Source organism: Mirounga angustirostris, unplaced genomic scaffold (assembly GCF_029215605.1).
Source record: "Mirounga angustirostris isolate CCGP_5_RB_7025 unplaced genomic scaffold, mMirAng1.0.hap1 SCAF_1, whole genome shotgun sequence".
Lineage (NCBI taxonomy): Eukaryota > Metazoa > Chordata > Mammalia > Carnivora > Phocidae > Mirounga > Mirounga angustirostris.
This window is the reverse complement of record NW_026991709.1, coordinates 130,360,304-130,377,531: the sequence shown is the minus strand read 5'-3', so window position 1 is coordinate 130,377,531 and position 17,228 is coordinate 130,360,304. Positions and strand designations below refer to the sequence as shown.

Here is a 17,228-nt window from a genome sequence, read left to right as displayed (position 1 = left end):
GCCCCTGCTCCCCTGAACTGCCTGTTTCACAGGCTGGGGATTCAGAGGAAAAATGAGGAATGGATTCAGGAGCCAAATAACAACAACGATACATATATATATTGTGTAATGGCGTGAATGGAACATTTGGCAATCGTGTGTTTCCTCAAACTGATGACGCCCGTGGCGGCATTTGCAGAGCAGTCATCTGACTGCAGTGTGGACCCAAGTCCCTGGCCTTGGCCGGTCAGTGCACACGAACAAGCTCCCTGTCCCCACCCCAATTCACACCCACACACAGCTGAGGGAATCCCAGGACCGCACTGGAGCCTGGCACGAGTGTGCCCTGGTCCACGGTGACCGCAGGCACCACGGGCTTGCAAGGGGCACATCTGTGAAGGCTGAGCCTGTCATCATGAACCAAGGGCCGGGGGTTCCTCCGAAACCACTGGCTCTGGGGCACAGAATCTGGCCTCTGCCACCCTGCCTCCTTACGGAGACCAGTGTTACCCTGCGTGGGGCCGGCTTCCGGCAGCCGTCTAGTGCGGAGCCGCGGGCCAACCTGTGACCTCACTGTGGCTGCAAACCCACTTAAAATATTAACCGTGATGATAAAGATGAATAATTCCTATGCCCCCAGGGCACATATGAGTTTACTTATCTTTCCCGTCAGCCCTGAAATGACGCTGTTCAGCTGCCCTGTGCAAGATCTGCCTTTCGCAGCCCTGTGAAAACACAGGACAATAGCTCTTCAGGTTCCGGAGCTTTTGATGGGTCGGCTTTCTGCCTAAGTTGTTATTGCTCTTTACAGAATAGTGGGGGCCTGAGTTATTTTTGAGCTGAGTTGGGGGGTGCTGAGTGTGGTGAAATTATGGGGCGGGGTCAAGGAGGGCACTAATAGGTTTAGCTGGGCTTCTCCTTCCCTCCAAGCTTCAGCATAGCTGGGGTGCAGCAAAATTGCTCTGGCTACTGGTACCTATGGCCTTAATCATCTCCGGAGTGGGGTGACGCTGCTGAGGCCAGGAGAGAGAAATGCTCCAGTGGGGGGTTCCTTTAACGGAGCTTTTGCAAGAATTGTACAGTCTGGCCACGGCTGCTTCCTACGCTTGCCTAGGCTGGCTTAACTCCTCTCCTTTCCACGGGGAGGCGGGGGGGTGTGGGGAGAACCAGCTTCCCCATTAACTTGAGGCCTGCATTTTATCGACTGCGAACACTCAGGATCCCAGTTCTGGGGCCATCTGTGACCTGTCGTGCTATAATAGCTTGGTTTTCCCCATGTTCAGCTCCCTCCCTGAGTACTTAGTGTTAAATCATAGGGGGAGGAAGTGTGAGCAGAGGAAAAACAGCACTATTACATGACCCCCGATGAGACCGCTGTGATAGAATTAAAAGCTGCCGCCCTAGGACATTCTAACAGATGACATTGTGAGGTTGCCAAGGTAACCCACCAGGATATAGTTCCAGCATCTTTGGGGTTGACGCTGGGTAGGCGAGGTCAGTCAGAGGTGAGTCCCAGCTGTCCAGGGTCTATCCCCTGGCTGGCCAGTGCATGGCAGCCAAGTGGAAAATCGAGGTTGACCTCTACACAGCACAAATGAACCCAATGTTGCCTCCTCATTGGGAATTCCAGGTGAAAGAGAACTAGAATATATCAGATAATTGTTCAATGGAGGTTACACAGAGCCTTGAAAGATCTGAATGTTAATGACTCATCCATTCATTCCATAAATGTTTATTGATCATCTACTACGTATCAGGAGGAAGTGTCAAAATATCTAGGGGGAAAGGTGGAGAATTCTAGAAAACCCTAAAAAAAGGCAGATCCAAGCAGGGAAAAAAAGACATTTCAGACATTTACACATTGTTAGTACTCAGGAAAATGTCGAGTGGAAGAAAATGGAAACAATCAGAATAATTTATTAACCCCAATGATCAGGTGTTAAAAAAAAAAAAACTTATGTGCAAAAATTTATAGTGAAAATGATTTGCTTAAAAGAAATCAAACCTCTTCCCCCAACCACAACCAGGTTACGCTGCCTTTTCCCTCTTTTCTCTTTATCTTCATTTAAATACTCCGTGTTTACTTGTGAACTTCTGGTTAACACCTATAAAAGTTACTTTTTTTCTGAGGTAAGGATTAGAAAGGATCAGAAAGATTTCAGATGGGCCCTGACTTGCAAAACTCAAGGCCTTGGCAGATAAATGACATAAAGATCCATCCCTCCTTTTGGCCTCATAGGTGGGTGTTCAAAACCAGGGTGGTGCCACTGGACCCTTGTCCCCACACACTTTGGTTTGAACCTGGACCTGGGCTGTCACCTGGTCTTACTATTTTCTCTCAGAGGGCAAGCCAAGGAGAGTGAGCTGGGGAGATTGGAATTGGTGGTGGTGAGTGATGCCGGCAAGTGGTGAGCTGGAAAGGGAAAGGAACAAAACACAAAACACAAACAAGAATGGTGTTGGGCGCAGGAGGGAGGAACACATAACTGGGATGGCTATGGAAAAAGAAAATAAGGAAGAAAATCTCTGAGAGAAGCCTGTGTGAAACAGGAATTCCTGAAGACAAAATAGCTCTTCCTTACCCCCTGGGGGGTGGTTATTAGTACCAGAAGGACCTCATTAAAACACTGTTGGGGCCCGAAACCAGCCCACCACTCTCTGGGCTCTAATGCCTAAGGCCCCCTCTTCACCCAACCAGAAAATGTAGATAATTAATTAGATTATGTTAGCTGTCTTGTTGCAGTCTTCTTATAATATTAATAATAATAATAATAATGATAATAGCTAAGTTATAGAGTGCTTCCTTAACACTTTACACATAAAGCCCAGGAGGAAGTGCTATTTAACAAATGAGGAAACAGGCCCCGAGGAGTTAAGGCATTTACCCAAATCACACAGGGAGTAAGTATGGAGGCCAGGCCAGGCCAACCCTAACTGGCTCTAGGATTCCTGCTTTTAACTCCTACACTGTAATTTTGCTTTGTTTAAAAAGTTCCAAGAAAAAAAAATACTTTTTAATGGGCTCTCTGCCTCACGTTTTCACTTTACTAAGTCAGCCGTGCCCTAGTGCTTTATTTATATAATTGTCTCCTTGGGCAACCTAAAGTTGCAGGCCGAGATGGTTCCCCAGACCTCAAACCTTCTGGACACCTGAAGTAGGTGGAATAGGGTGTGGCAAGGAGCCGGTGGCATTATCCCTCTCCTTCGTTAATCACTAACTCAGTAAGTAACTTAGACGGGGGGTGGGGGGTGACCCACCTGTGGAATGGGAAGGAGGAACGGCCCACTCTCAATTATCCTCCCACACCCTCAGCCATCAGCCCCTTGGTGGCAGTCACCATCCAGCATCCCGGCTCAAATTTTGAGGGCACCTGGTGCCCTACGTGCACTCCCTTGGTTAGGAGGGGTCGAGAGGGTGGATCCCGGAGCCTCCGACCTCTGCGCGGAGGGGCAGCGAGGGTCGCCCGCGGGCTGCAGCGTGTGCGGCGCGCAGGTGGCCCGCCGCGTGGAGGCAGCGGCGCTGGGCGTCGAGGGGGGTGCAGGGCGCCCAGGGGCGCGGGGAGGACCCGCTGCTCCCGCGGCGGCGCTCAGGGGCCGGCGGCTCCCCCGAAGATGCGGCGCAGCATATTTTGCACATGAGTTCAGAGGAAGAGGAAGTGTAGCCGGCGGACGCGCGGCGGCGGCGGGGGCGCGTCGGGGCTGGAGCCGGAGCGCGCCAGGCGCAGGGCGCAGCGAGCGGGAGCGCGGCGGCCGCGGGCTCCGCGGAGGGACGGACGCCCAGATCGCGGGAGGGACTGACAGCCGAGCGCGCCGCGCCTCTGCTTCCCGCCCCCACCCACTGGCGCCCACGCTTTCCCCGCGCCGCCTGCGCTGTATGGCACAAACTTTCCTCCCGGGACGGAACACGCTGTGTCGGGGAGCCCGCGCCGGCGCCTTCTCCTCAGCCAGTTCCCAACGGTAGGTGGGCGCGCGACGGGACTTGGGGTGTAGGCGGGCACAGGCCCGGCCATCTGGCCCCGCGGACCGGGACCGCGGCGGACCGGAGGAGCCCCGCGTGGCGCCTCCTTGCAGGTTGCCGGGGCTGCCAGAGGGCCACCGCCCCCACAACCGCATCCCCCGCCCGGGTTGGATGGAGTCGGCGCCGGTCCACCGCACGCAGCGGTCTTGGCCAACTTTTTTGGGGGGAAAAAAAAAATCATCCCTGGCACGCTGTGGGGAGAGGCACCTAGAGCAGTTTGTTAGGGGTCGTGGGCTCTGCGGGGTCGGGGGCGCCAAAGAGGGAAGCAGAAGGGGAAGCTTTGAGGCTACAGGTGGGTCTGGGACACTGCTGCAGGGGGTCCTTGGCAAAGATCAGGCAGGAGCTGGGCACGGAGTGCGGGTTCAGGAGGGCGGGAGGCCGGGGGCTGGGGAGTGGGAGGCGGCTCCCGGCTGCCCTTCTGCGTGCGCCCTGGGAGGTGGGTTTGTTGCTGGCGCAGGGGTGCTGGATAGATGGGAGCAGACCTGCCGCGCGTCCAGAGGAAGCGCCGCAGCCACCCGAGGCACAGAGAACCTGGGCGCGGGGAGTCCCCGGCACGAAAACGGCATCTCCCCTTCTGTAAGGGGATTTCTTTCCTCATCCTAACCCACTTTCCCAGGCTCAAGGGACGCCAGGGTAGGTCTGGGCCATGGCGGGGTGGTGGTGGCGGCGGCGTACATTTCAGAAAACCCGATTGTCAGGCATGCAACACTCCCCCTCCCCCGCGACCAGGGCCCGTGCCCTTGACCCAGGATATCGCCGTCTTGGCAGCGAGAACCGCGTGGAAGCCAAAAGTGCTAGACCCAGGCGCGCTGCCTGCTGCCTCCCGTAGCTCATGCTTAGCTGCCCCATGTGGTAGTGGGTGGTCCCCAGGGACACTGGGTGGTGGCAGTGAGTTTGTTGGGGGACTTAAAAACAAACAAACAAAAAGTATATCTATATTTTTAAAGTCTGGCACAAATGCCAAAATTGAGTGCCTGCCCTGGGTTTCCAGCAACAGTCCTTTCTTGTAATTGGTACAGCTGTTTTCAGATGCTGGGCGCGCAGTCAGGCTAGGCGTCTTCCAGGCCCTGCCATCCTGTGTCATCTCAGGATAAGAGAGGCCCTGCCAGGAAGGAAGGCGGGGGTAATGTGAGCGACCTCTGGGCCTGTGGGTAGGGCATGCTATGCACCCCACGTGTCCCTGGCTGCCGGGATTCCTAATTTGTACCTCTGAACAGCTCAATTCCCTACGAAGTTCAAGTGACCCCAGATGTCACCAAACCCCACAGAGGGGTTAAGCAACAAGCTGTTTGGGGCTCTTTGGTGTGTGCGTGTGTGCTAACCTCAGTGAAATCACTTTAACCTCAGACTGACTCTGCATCCTCTTTTGCCTTCAGCGCGGTTTCTGGTGCTGAGAACTGGGACCTCATCCTCTGTATATCAAGTCGCTGGGTTGGTTTTTCTTTGTTAGTCTTTTGACTCAATGGACACGGGGCAAATGGAAGTGGAGTGTTGTGCAGTTAGCTAATAGATTGGTGCAGGAATTGAAAGAGAACAAATTGGGAATGAGTTCTTTTTCTCCCTCTTGAGCAGGAATTTTTGGCTTCCATTCAAATAATTGCTTTGTCTGTAGGGAAACAGGCAGAAAATCTTTGGCATGAGTGATTAGAGTTCCTGTAAAGCTACTTGTGTTCTTCCAATCTTCACTTCTCTGCAGAATTGAAATTGTGTGGGCCCATGGCTTGGTGGGCATGGGTGTCTTGCCAAATTTCTAACTCGGTGGGCTAAAGAGTGGGTATTATGACTCTTTCCCCACCTATCTCATTTCTAAAAATATAAGAAAGTTGCAAGAACAGTAACCCCCAAATACCCATATCTAGAGTGTAATTTAGCAGTACTGGCTTTATTACACATCTGTCGATTTATTCATCCCTCTACCCATCTTAATTCCCAACTTAAGTCCCATCCATTGATAAGTCCCAACCCATTGTTTTATGCACTTTAAAGTAAATTACAGACATTGGTACAGGTCACTGCTAGATGTTTCAGTGCCCTTATTATTATTTAGAGTTCAATATATGTTCACGATTTTCTTAAGGTAAAATGTGTATGCATAGCGTGAAATGCACAAATCTTGAGAGTAATATTTGCATAATGTTTTGATAGATGTGCACACCTGTGTAACCCTAGTTGCTATCAAGATAGAGAATATTACCATCACCTCGAAAGTTCCTCATCCCCATTCCCGGTCAGTCCCTGCCCCTCTTTCAGGGGCAACAAATGCTGATTGTTTCTCACTGTTAGTTTAGTCTTGCTTGAATTCCTATAAATGGAGTTCTACGGTGTTGTGTAAAGCTTCTTCTACTCAGCATAGTTTTGAGATTCAACCATGTTATATATATCAGTATTTTGGGCTTTTTTTTTTAATTGCTGAATTATATATTCCAGGATATGTCCATACCACAGTTTGTTAATATATTCCCCCCTGTTGATGGACACATGAGTTAGTCCCAGTGTGGGGGGAGTATTGTGAATGAAGCTGCTATGAATATTTGTGTACAAGTCTTACTAGGGACATATGTTCTCATTTCTCGTGGGTAAATGCCCAGAAGCAGAATCATTAGGTCATAGAAGAGGTGTATGTGAACCTTATAAGAAGCTGCTGAATCTTTCTCCAACATGGTTGTACCATTTTTACAGGGCCACCAGCAAAGAATACAAGTACGAGATTCCAGATACGACAACCCTGTTTTCTTATCCCAAAGTCAAGGGTGTGGCTTGGCAGTGTTTGGGGCTGGAGGGGTACAGAAATTGGATACCTGAGACAGTCCAAAGCACGTTGTTTTTATAGGTGGAGGAGTTGTAAGAAATCCCTGACTCCGCCAGTGAGTGAGTTTACACTTAAATTATTGCAGATGATCAGACAAATATTTTACTTGTAGAGATCTTCAGAGAAGGGAATTCCACTGGGGAATGTACCCTTGGTTGTGAAAGAAGATTGATTGAGTGCTTTCTATATAAAGAAAAAATAACCCCCAAACCCCACAGAATTCCACCATACTTCTGCTTCACCACTCCTGGGGGATTTCTGACGTATTGGTCTGGCTGATGTGAACTTGGTGGAGGAGATTCCCATTGGATTTCACCGGCTTTCACAGCTGGCTGCGGAAAGCAGGTTGTGTTTGCTTTGCGAGGCAGATCAGATTTGGCTTTTTGAAGGCTCAGAAAACAGCTTTCCTGTTAAAGTGATTTGGCCTGTCAGTGAGAAGCATGACCTGTCGACACGCTCTCGTTGTCCTGGCTGAGAAAATGGGCCAGGTCCCCTCAGGTCCCCTTACCCTTTGGTCCCGTTCTGTGGACCCGCCGCTGAACCTGGCCTTGGCTGATTCAGGAAACAGGAATGGAGCCTGCCGGCCTGCGTGGGACCCCAGAATGAAATATTCGCCTCTGGCCGAGGTGTCTCAGTTGGGTCAGAAGACAGTCTCGCGCTTTGCCCTGTGTTTGGGAACTGTTGTGATCTGACAGCCACAGAGTAGGAGGACAGTTAAGTCTCAGCTGAACGATTCTGGTGACTTGTGGTACCCGACGGGGTGATTGCCCGTTTGGGGGTTGACCGTGAGTGCCAAGATGTCCCCAAGATGTATTTCTCCAGAGGCTACTTTACTGTAGCCTTGGAAACAGGTTCAAAGTGTTTTGGCCTAGGAAAACTTGCTGACTGTCAACTTCTATTTTAGTAGCACCGTTCTTATTTTATTACAGATTTCACTATTGTTATTATTATTATTTTTTAAAGATTTTATTTATTTATTTGAGACAGAGAGAATGAGAGACAGAGAGCATGAGAGGGAGGAGGGTCAGAGGGGGAAGCAGACTCCCTGCCGAGCAGGGAGCCCCATGCGGGACTCCATCCAGGGACTCCAGGATCATGACCTGAGCCGAAGGCAGTCACTTAACCAACTGAGCCACCCAGGCGCCCCACAGATTTCACTATTGTTATTAACAAAATAATAATTATAGCTCCCACTTGCCAAGTGCTTACCCTTGGCCTGGCACTGTGAGGCACTGTACATGCATTCTTTGAATTTAATCCTCAGGAGAGGCAAGTTCTACTCTTATCTGCACTTTAGCCTCGAGGAAACTGAAGCTTAGCGAGGTTAAGTAACTTGCCCTAAGTTCGCTTTTTCACGTTTCCTAGACAAAGGGAAGAGACTGTGATGTTCTGGTTTCGCAAATGAGAATACGTCTACAAGCACAGATTTCCAAATACATGAAGCCATAGGGTGATAGACACTAAAACTGGATAGGCACGCCCACTCGGCAAGAAGTGACACACTGGAATCACTTTCTTCTGTTTTTTCTGAGTTTGGGGCAGCCAGGGCCTGTATTGAGATACAAAGTATTTTGGTGACAATTTAAGATATTGTTGGTTGACTGTGATTTTAGTTTCATTGGAGGAAAAGAAAGATGTTTGCCAGCTGTTGAGTTTGAGTGTCTGTAGCCGAGTGGTCCCACACCTTGGCCACCACCTACCTGTGGCTACTTACATTTAAATGTAAAATGAATTAAAATGAAAGAATTTGGCTCCTCAGTCCCACTAGCCACATTTCAAGTGCCCTAGAGCCACATGTGGTTATTGGCCGGGGCCTTGGATAGTGCAGAGGCTGAGTATTTTCATCATGGCTGAAAGTCCTGTTTGCTCTATAGTAAGCGTCTCTCTCTTTTCCTTCAGCTGAAGAATTGGCAACACACTTGGCTAAGGCTTAGGCTATTTTTCACTGACAAAGAGATACATTTAGCCAGACATTTCTTTTATGTTTACCTTTTAAAGGTTTTGTGTGCGTGTGATCTTTTCTCCCATTCACATTCAGTTTTTGACATAAATTTGAGTTCCCCTTTACTCCTGGGCCCCCAAAGGGGCTTTCGTTATTATCATTGCATATTTTACCAGGATGCTTTTTGTGAAAAGATCCGTACAGCAGGCAAGTGATGGCCACTGCTTGAGCCCTGTTAATTCCTTGCTCTCCAAATAAGAATTCGGTTGAGCTTTTAAATATGCATTTGTGTGACTTACTCCCCACCTGGGCTGAATTCAGGAAGAAGAATTGGCTCTCAGCGGGGCCAGAACCAAAGAGCTAGAAAATCAGGTCACATTCTACGCCTGATGGCTACCTGCCAAGACTGAGATGGAGGAGACACTAGTTGGGGTATCGAGGGCTTCACTCTGGAGTTTTGCTGGGTCTGACTGCCCTTGTGGTGTGTAGGGAGTGCTGGAGGGGGCCCGGCGGCTTCCGTGTCCTGGTAGCACAGGACGAGGGGGGTGGCTGGTATGCCCTGGCTTGCCCCTCTTCTGTGGTTCAAAGGAGAGAGGACTCAGCCCTCAGGTATCATGGGGCACCAACACCAGCCAGTGGTGCAAAGTCCACTTCAGCTGTGTTTTGCCCAGCTCGTCTGATACTGACCAACTCTCTTTCATTTTTTAAAAAATATTTTATTTATTTCTTTGAGAGAGAGAAGAGAGGGAAAACGAGTGGGGGGCGGGCAGAGGGAGAGGAAGAAGCAGGCTCCCCGCTGAGCAGGGAGCCCATGCGGGACTCTGTCCCAGGACCCTGGGATCATGACCTGAGCTGAAGGCAGCCACTTAACCTACTGAGCCACCCAGGAGCCCAGACCAACTCTTAGCGACTTTATGAAACTGTATTGGATGTTGCCACACTTTTTCAACCTGGAAGCCGGCTGCACTTCAGTGACAACTTTCTTTGGCTTTTATAACTACAATATCCCATTTTGTTGTTCTATAGGCAGACCCCCTTGATTTTCAGCATTTATTTCTTGCCGAGGATTATCAACTTCCATTCGTGTGTACATGAATGTGTGTGTGTGTGTGTGTGTTTTGAAATTTCTTACTTTGTATTTCACCCTGAGGAAGTACTTCCTGGGCAGTCCTTCAGGTTTTATGGAATAGCTCCCAAATGCCTAATTTTGAAGAAACTATTGTAATAGACCTCATTCATAAAGTTGGATAAGAGGAGAGGTGGTTAATCACAGACTCTGGTTAATGGAATGTGACTGAATCATGTATTGCCAAATTTTGAAAATGTAAAGTACTAGAAATCAGATTGTTCATTTAAACTCTTCTGTAACTTAGAGGGGGCTTTTGGACCTTTTCCACTGTTTTGGGACACCGGATAAGCACCCTTTGCAGTGTGGTGTAATTATGGCCATAGGCAGGTAAAAAATAATCTTTACAGTGGATAACAAGTAATTACTGGTAATATGTCTAATAATAGTTAACATTTATACTACTTTTTCTATGTGCCAGAGCTCTTCTAAGCCCTGTTCAGTATTAATTTATTTAATCCTCACCCTGCCAGTGGATTTCAGGGATACCCCCATATTATAATGGGGAAACCTGAAGTTGAGCAGCTTCCTCAAAGTCACAGGGTTAGGAAGTAGAGACACTGGGATTTGAACCTAGGCACTCTGGTTCCAGAACTTGTGCAGCCAACCACTGTGCTATGCTGTTAAGAAGGTGAACCTGAGAGAGACAGGCAGATATTCCAAATATTCCAGAATTTCCATCCTTTACCAGATAATAAGTGTCTGTCCTAGTCCTGAAGGATGTTGGTTTAGTAGGTATTTATTGTGCATCTCGGGGCGCCTGCCTAGCTCAGTCGGTTGATGATCCAACTCTGGATTCAGGCTCAGGTCATGATCTCAGGGTCATGAGATTGAACCCCACATCAGACTTCATGCTCAGCATGGAGTCTGCTTGACATTCTCCCTCTCCCTCTGCCCCTTCCCCTGCTCATGTGTGCGTGCTCTCTAAATAAATAAATAAATAGATTTATTGTGCATCTGTTGGGGCAGGGTGTTGGGATAGTTGCTATTGGGGATGAGAAAGACATGATTGCCACCTTTGGGAAGTTGGCTGTCACATGAGCAGATGAGGCATTACCAAAAGCTCCAGAGCTTTCCCTTGAGCTCAGGACTGGTCCCTGCAGCTACCCACCCCGATGGAGTTAACACATCTAAAATAAGCTCCTGTCTTCCTCCTATAGCCATCCCCAGCTCGGAAGGGGGCCACTCCAGCCTTCCAGTTGCTCAGGTCACAAACCCTAGACATGTCTTGGATGCCCTCTTTTTCCAAACTACCAATAAATCTATTTCCAAACTACCTATTTCCAAACTACCAGTAAATCTCGTTTTCTACTTTTAAGATATATCCAGAACTTGATCATTGCTCATACCCCATCATCATCTGGTCTCCCCATTTCCACGTCAGTCATGACCAGAGTGATCATGTCTACCCTTGGCTTGAAACCCTCAAGGGGCTCCCATCTCAGGGTAAAGCCAGAGTCCTTACCACCATCTGCACAGCCCGTACAACCTGCTTCCCCTGCCTCTCTGATTTCATGTGCCACCTGCAGCCACCACTCTTCCCCAGGCAGATCCTGGAACCTTGCACGTGCTGCCACCTTTCCCGGTACACCATCCCCCGCTCATCCCATGGTCTCTAACATCACCACCTGGGTGAGGCCTTCCCGGATCATCCTGTGTTTTTTTTTTTTTTTTTTTTTTTAAAGATTTTATTTATTTATTTGAGACAGAGAGAATGAGAGACAGAGAGCATGAGAGGGAGGAGGGTCAGAGGGAGAAGCAGGCTCCCTGCCGAGCAAGGAGCCTGATGCGGGACTCGATCCCGGGACTCCAGGATCATGACCTGAGGAAGGCAGTCGCTTAACCCACTGAGCCACCCAGGCGCCCTGATCATCCTGTTTTTAAATATAGAATCGTCGGGGTGCCTGGGTGGCTCAGTGGGTTAAGCGTCTGCCTTCAGCTCAGGTCATAATCCCGGGGTCCTGGGATCCAGCCCCACACCAGGCTCCCTGTTCAGCGGGGAGTCTGCTTCTCCCTCCCCCTCTGCTGTGCCCCCTGCTTGTGCTCTCTGTCAAATAAATAAAATAAATAAAATAAAAATAAAAATCTTTAAAAAAATAGAATTTTAAATATTGCATCGTCTTACCCTGTGCTTGCTCTCCCTCCTCCCTGCCTTATTTTTCTTTATTTGACATACTTTTAAAATTGAATTTCCTTTATTATTTTTATTTGTGTATTGTCTGTTTTTCTGCCCCTGAAGGTAAGATCCTTCAGGGCAGGGTTGTTCCTTTTTTTTTTTTTTTTGGCTTTTTGCATCACTTTGGTATCTTCAGTGTTTAGAATAATGCTTTGCATGTAGTAAATGCTTAATAAAGGAGAGTGTGATGGGTAATTTCATGTGTCACCTTGACTAGGCCATGGTACCCAGTTTTTGGTTAGACACATCTAGGTGTTGGTGTGGGTTATTTTTCTTTTTTAACGTGGTTAACATTTAAATCAGGAGACTTTGAGTAAAGCAGAGTAGTCACCATAATGTGGGTGAGGCATGCTTCACCCAACCAGTTGAAGGATTTAAGAGAAAACAGTGAGGTCTCCTGAGGAAGAAGGAATCCTGCCTCCAGACTGCCTTAAGACTCAAGACTGTAACATCAGTGCTTCTGTAGGTCTCTGACCTGCTGGCACGCCCTGCAGATTTCCGCCTTGCCAGCTCCCACAGTCCCATGAGTCAATTTCTTAAAACAAATCTGCCCTGCCTTCTCTCTATAGAGATATCTACTGACACGCTGTCCTCTTGCAAGTGTGGTAAATGAGGACTCACTCTTAATGAAACTAATATGTATTTGGAAATATTAGTTCTAAATTAGTTTCTCTGAACAACCCTAATACAGAGGGTTGAGATGGAAGGGAAAGGAGTGTCCGGTGGGGGGCGCGCTGGAGGTAAAGGAATGGTGTCTGGAGAGTGCTCAGTGTGTACCGAAGGGAGCATTGGCTTCCTGAAGCCTGACTCCAGGATACAGGAAGACGAACAGCCAGGGACCCGGGAGGAGGAGGATGGGGGTGAGGTGGAGGCTAAGGACTCCAAACTGGGCAGCATATGTTTCTTATGCTTTTTGAGCCATGTGGGTGGCACAGCATGGTTAATCTGGCATTAGCCTGTGCTCGGAATTAGTGGGTGAGAGACCAAGGGAAGCCAGAGGCATGAAGGCCTCTGACGGTCCTAAGAGGGCGGGTCGGCACGGGGAACCAAGTGGTGGCAGTAAGGGCCTCCAGCAGCACCCAGCGCCAGGCCAGCTGCAGCAGTGGCGACAGTGGCAGGGGCAGGCTGATGCCTGGTGTTTTGAGCCTGGATGTTACGAGGACGGGGGTACTACCCACGGAAGCAAGGAACACGGGAGGAAGAACAGGCCTTGATGGGCAAGGCGTTGAGTTCTCTTTGGGGCACATTCATCAGGAATTTCAGGAAAATGCTAGGTGAAGATGTTGAAACGGGTCCTTGGGTGTGTTCATCTGGAGTTCACCAGTCTGGGAGGGAGACTGGAAGGTTTTTGCCCAGAACAGGTAAAGCAGGGTCCATGAGAGGGGATATAAGGACTAAGGGGGAGACGGTAGCATTTATGTAACTTTTTTGAGTATACTCAACAATACCACATATTGGAGGTTCCCAAACTCCATTACTAAGGCACCCCAAGGCACCACAGCCAACTCACGAGGGTGGGGCAGAAGGGCTTTGTTTTTTTTACATTTCTGAGGGGAACACAGTGGTACATAACATGTTAGACAACACACTACCTGCCATCTTGGGGTAGTTCGAGGTACCAACGTTAGCACCGTCTTCTTTTTGATGACATCGTATCTCTGGGCAGCTGTCTTTTGGGCGGTTGCTAAGAAACCACCTAGTGGAACAGGAAATGAAGGTGGTGGTGTCCAGCGTGATTCCAAGGTTTGAGAGGTTGTGCAGTGCCCAAGAGATGCACACATCCCATTAGTTCTTGTGGTGACTCAGGAATGAAAGAAAAAGGTTTATTCTTTCAATTTTTATGTACTATTTTTTTTTCAAAAGGCTAATAAGTTGTTTGGACATAAATGATTATTATGTTGTTTAGACTGAATGGCTTAATAAGTGGAACTGTAAGTATTGCTTTTAGCTTAGGGGTGCCGTGAACAACATACCGAGACGCTAAAGGTGCCAGGAAGTGGAAAGTCTCAAACCTCTGCCATGTATTGTCACAGGTAGATCGTGAAAGAGTAAAAGCAGGGATAGAAGAGGGGAGAAAGGAAGGGCACGGGGGCTGCATCCAAAAAGTCTCATTTCTTCAAAAATAAAAGATGTGAAGCAAATAAAGTAAAATATAAGCATTTGTTAAATCTTGGTGATGGGTACATAGATGTCTCATTTTCTGTCCTCCTCTATATGTCTGAAGTGGCTTATGCTGACAATTATTTTTTTTAAAGATTTTATTTATTTATTTGAGAGAGAGAGCATGAGCAGAGGGGTGGGGAGCAGAGGGGCAGGGAGAGAATCTCCAGCAGACTCCATGCTCAGCATGGAGCCTGATGGGGTGCCCAATCTCCTGACCCTGAGATCATGACGTGAGCCGAAACCAAGAGTTGGACGCTCAACCAACTGAGCCACCCAGGCACCCCTGTACTGAAAATGATTTTAAGAGAGTGAGACAGAAGGAGGGCTGGGGATAGAAATTTAGGGGTGCACCTGTGTTTGGGAGGACAGCATGGAGGTGGGAAGAGGGCATCTGAGGTACAAAGAGGTTCAAGAGATGGGGGTGTGGAATCAAGGGGATCAGCAGGGCCATGTTCTAGACTGGGGTTCTTAGCCCTGGCTAGGAGATTTAAGAAAGATCCAAGACTGGAGAGGGTTCAGAGTGGGGAAAACTGAGCTTGCTCCTAAATTGTTGATTTTCACCTCTGGCTGCTAGTTAGAATCACTTGGGTTTTTCCAAAATATTGATGATCAGGCCCCACCCCCAAATGCCTGGGCATCAGGACCTTTAAATAGGTCTCCAGATGATTCCAATATGCAACCAAGATTGAGGACCACTGCCATGGCCCAGGGTTTCTCAAACTTTACCACTGCTCAAACTTCAATGAATCACTTGTCATTAAAATGTAGATTCTGGTTCAGCAGGCCTGGGAGGGCCTGGGATTCTGGATTTCTCACAGGCTCCCAGGAAGTCTGGTGCTGCTGGTCTGAGGACCACACTTTGAGCAGCAGGTTCTTCTGAAAGGGAGCTGTGTTTAGTTAAGGGTGTTTGTGATGGGGACTGTCGGAAGGCAGAGAGGTGGTCTGGATCAGACCCCGACTGAGATGTGGGGATGAGGGGATGGTAAGCAAGTGTTTTCCTTTGGTAACGTAAATACCCCTTGTATTCCTTATCTTTTGCTCTGTAACAAATTACTCCGGATCTTGGCAGCCAGAAACAACAATAAACATTTATTATCTCACAGGGTTTCTGTGGGCTAGAAATCCAGAAGCAGCCTAGCTGGGTGGTTCTGACCTGGGGTGCCTCAAGAGGTTGTGGTCAAGATGCTGGCTGGGCTGGAGGCCATTCTGGGGCTGATGGATCTGCTTCCACATGGGTGTTGAGCTAGCCAACAGTGTTGGCTGTTTGGTGGGGACCTCAGTTCCCTGTCCTGGGACTTCGCCACAGGGTTAATAGGGTGTCCTCATACTATGGCAGCTGGCTGTTCCCAGAGTGAGGGATCCAGGAGAGAGCAAGGGAGAACCCACAATGCTGCTGTAACCCAGCCTTGGAAATCACGCTCATCATTTCTGCAGTGCCCTCTGGGCCCCACGGGTTAGCCTTATTCACTGTGGGCGGGGACCACCCGTGAATGCTGCAAGAATTACTGAGGGTCATCTTGGAGGCTGGCTATCATACCTCTTATTGTTTTCAGTGAAGAAAATAAAGTATGTGCAGCACAGAAAACTTGAAAAATATAGAAAACCATAAAGAGAGTGTCACCCATCATCTCATGACCTGGAGGAAATTTCTGGGAACATTGTGGTCTTTGTCTTGCCAGATACAAAGAGAATGTGTATACACACACACACACACATAAAATATATATGTAATATATTACTATATAATTTATATAATATATATTTATATATGCACTCACTTAGAAGTAGCACCATATAAATAATATTGTTTCATATAGATTGTTCTTTATACTTGGCATCAAATCAGGGACACTTAGAACAGGTAAATTTTTCTTATTGAAGTATAGTTGATATACAGTATTATATTAGTTTCTGGTGTACAACACAGTGATTTGACAATTCTAGACTTTACTCAGTGCTCAACACAATAAGTATGGGCACCATACAGTGTTATTACAACGTCACTGACTATATTCTGGACTGTACTTTTCAACTCTTTGCCATTCTTATTTTATACCTGGGAGTTTGTACCTCTTAATCCCCTTCACTTACTTCGCCCAGTCCCTCAATGGGTAAATTTTAGTTATCCTTGGGTTTCTGTCTTAGACTATGTCTGTAGGATATCAAGACTTGATACCATTTGAATTTTCAAGTTTTCATTTACATTTCTGGGTTGAGAGAGATGTTCCTATCATGTAAAAATGTCTTAATTTGGATCATCAGTTCTTACTTTGGGTGACTGAGTGATGTAATAAACATGCTCGAGGCTTCAAATACGGAACTTGAATGCAGAAATGAAAAATGAATTTGCCAGCTGATCCAGCATCATTGCATATAATTGCCCCATCTCTGGTTGCTTGTCATGAGCTGTTGGCAATTGTTAAAATTAGCTTTACAGTCTGCCACAGATTAGCAGCAAGTGTGGTAAATGAGGACTCACTCTTAATGAAACTAATATGTATTTGGAAATATAACTACATTTATTGCCCCCATTATTTAAATGCATGTACGCTAGTTGATAGTAAAAATGAACCTTTAAACTGAAGTTTTAGAAACGTGAGCTGAAAAGTAATCTTTTAAGGAGGTGATCCTTTCTGAAGTGGTTTTCCAGTGTCTTATGAGCATCTTGGGAAGCATTTCAGAAACAAATCAGAAATACTTTAAAATAAAAAGTTAAAGATTTCAACATTGAAAATGACACAGGGCATCATGCCCCATTGCTGATCAGCTTCTTCTGGAACCGGGTCTGTTTTCTGTCACAGGGCTTTTCTCTGAATGTCCTGCACTCTGCCCAGACTTCCAGAACAGCCCGCCCCACTGCACCACGTACATCTGTTCACTGTCTTTCTCCTTCTTTCACCTCTGATTTCCTTAAGAGCAGGGCCTGGTCTTCCCATTTTTACCTTTCCTAATTGAGGACCTAATTCAAAGCAGACCTTAATAAATGTGTGCTGAATGAACGCATGCACGTATGCA

At 47.9% G+C, this 17,228-nt stretch overlaps 1 protein-coding gene across 1 annotated transcript in view; it reads left to right on the top strand.

Annotated features, from left to right (window-relative positions):
• The first annotated feature begins 3,665 nt into the window (after positions 1-3,665).
• Positions 3,666-17,228, top strand: part of RFTN1 (raftlin, lipid raft linker 1) — a 195,116-nt gene continuing 181,553 nt past the window's right edge. Inside the window, exon 1 of the mRNA XM_045903855.3 lies at positions 3,666-3,936. The gene's annotated coding sequence lies outside the window, so the exon portion shown is untranslated. The remainder of the gene's footprint in view (positions 3,937-17,228) is intronic.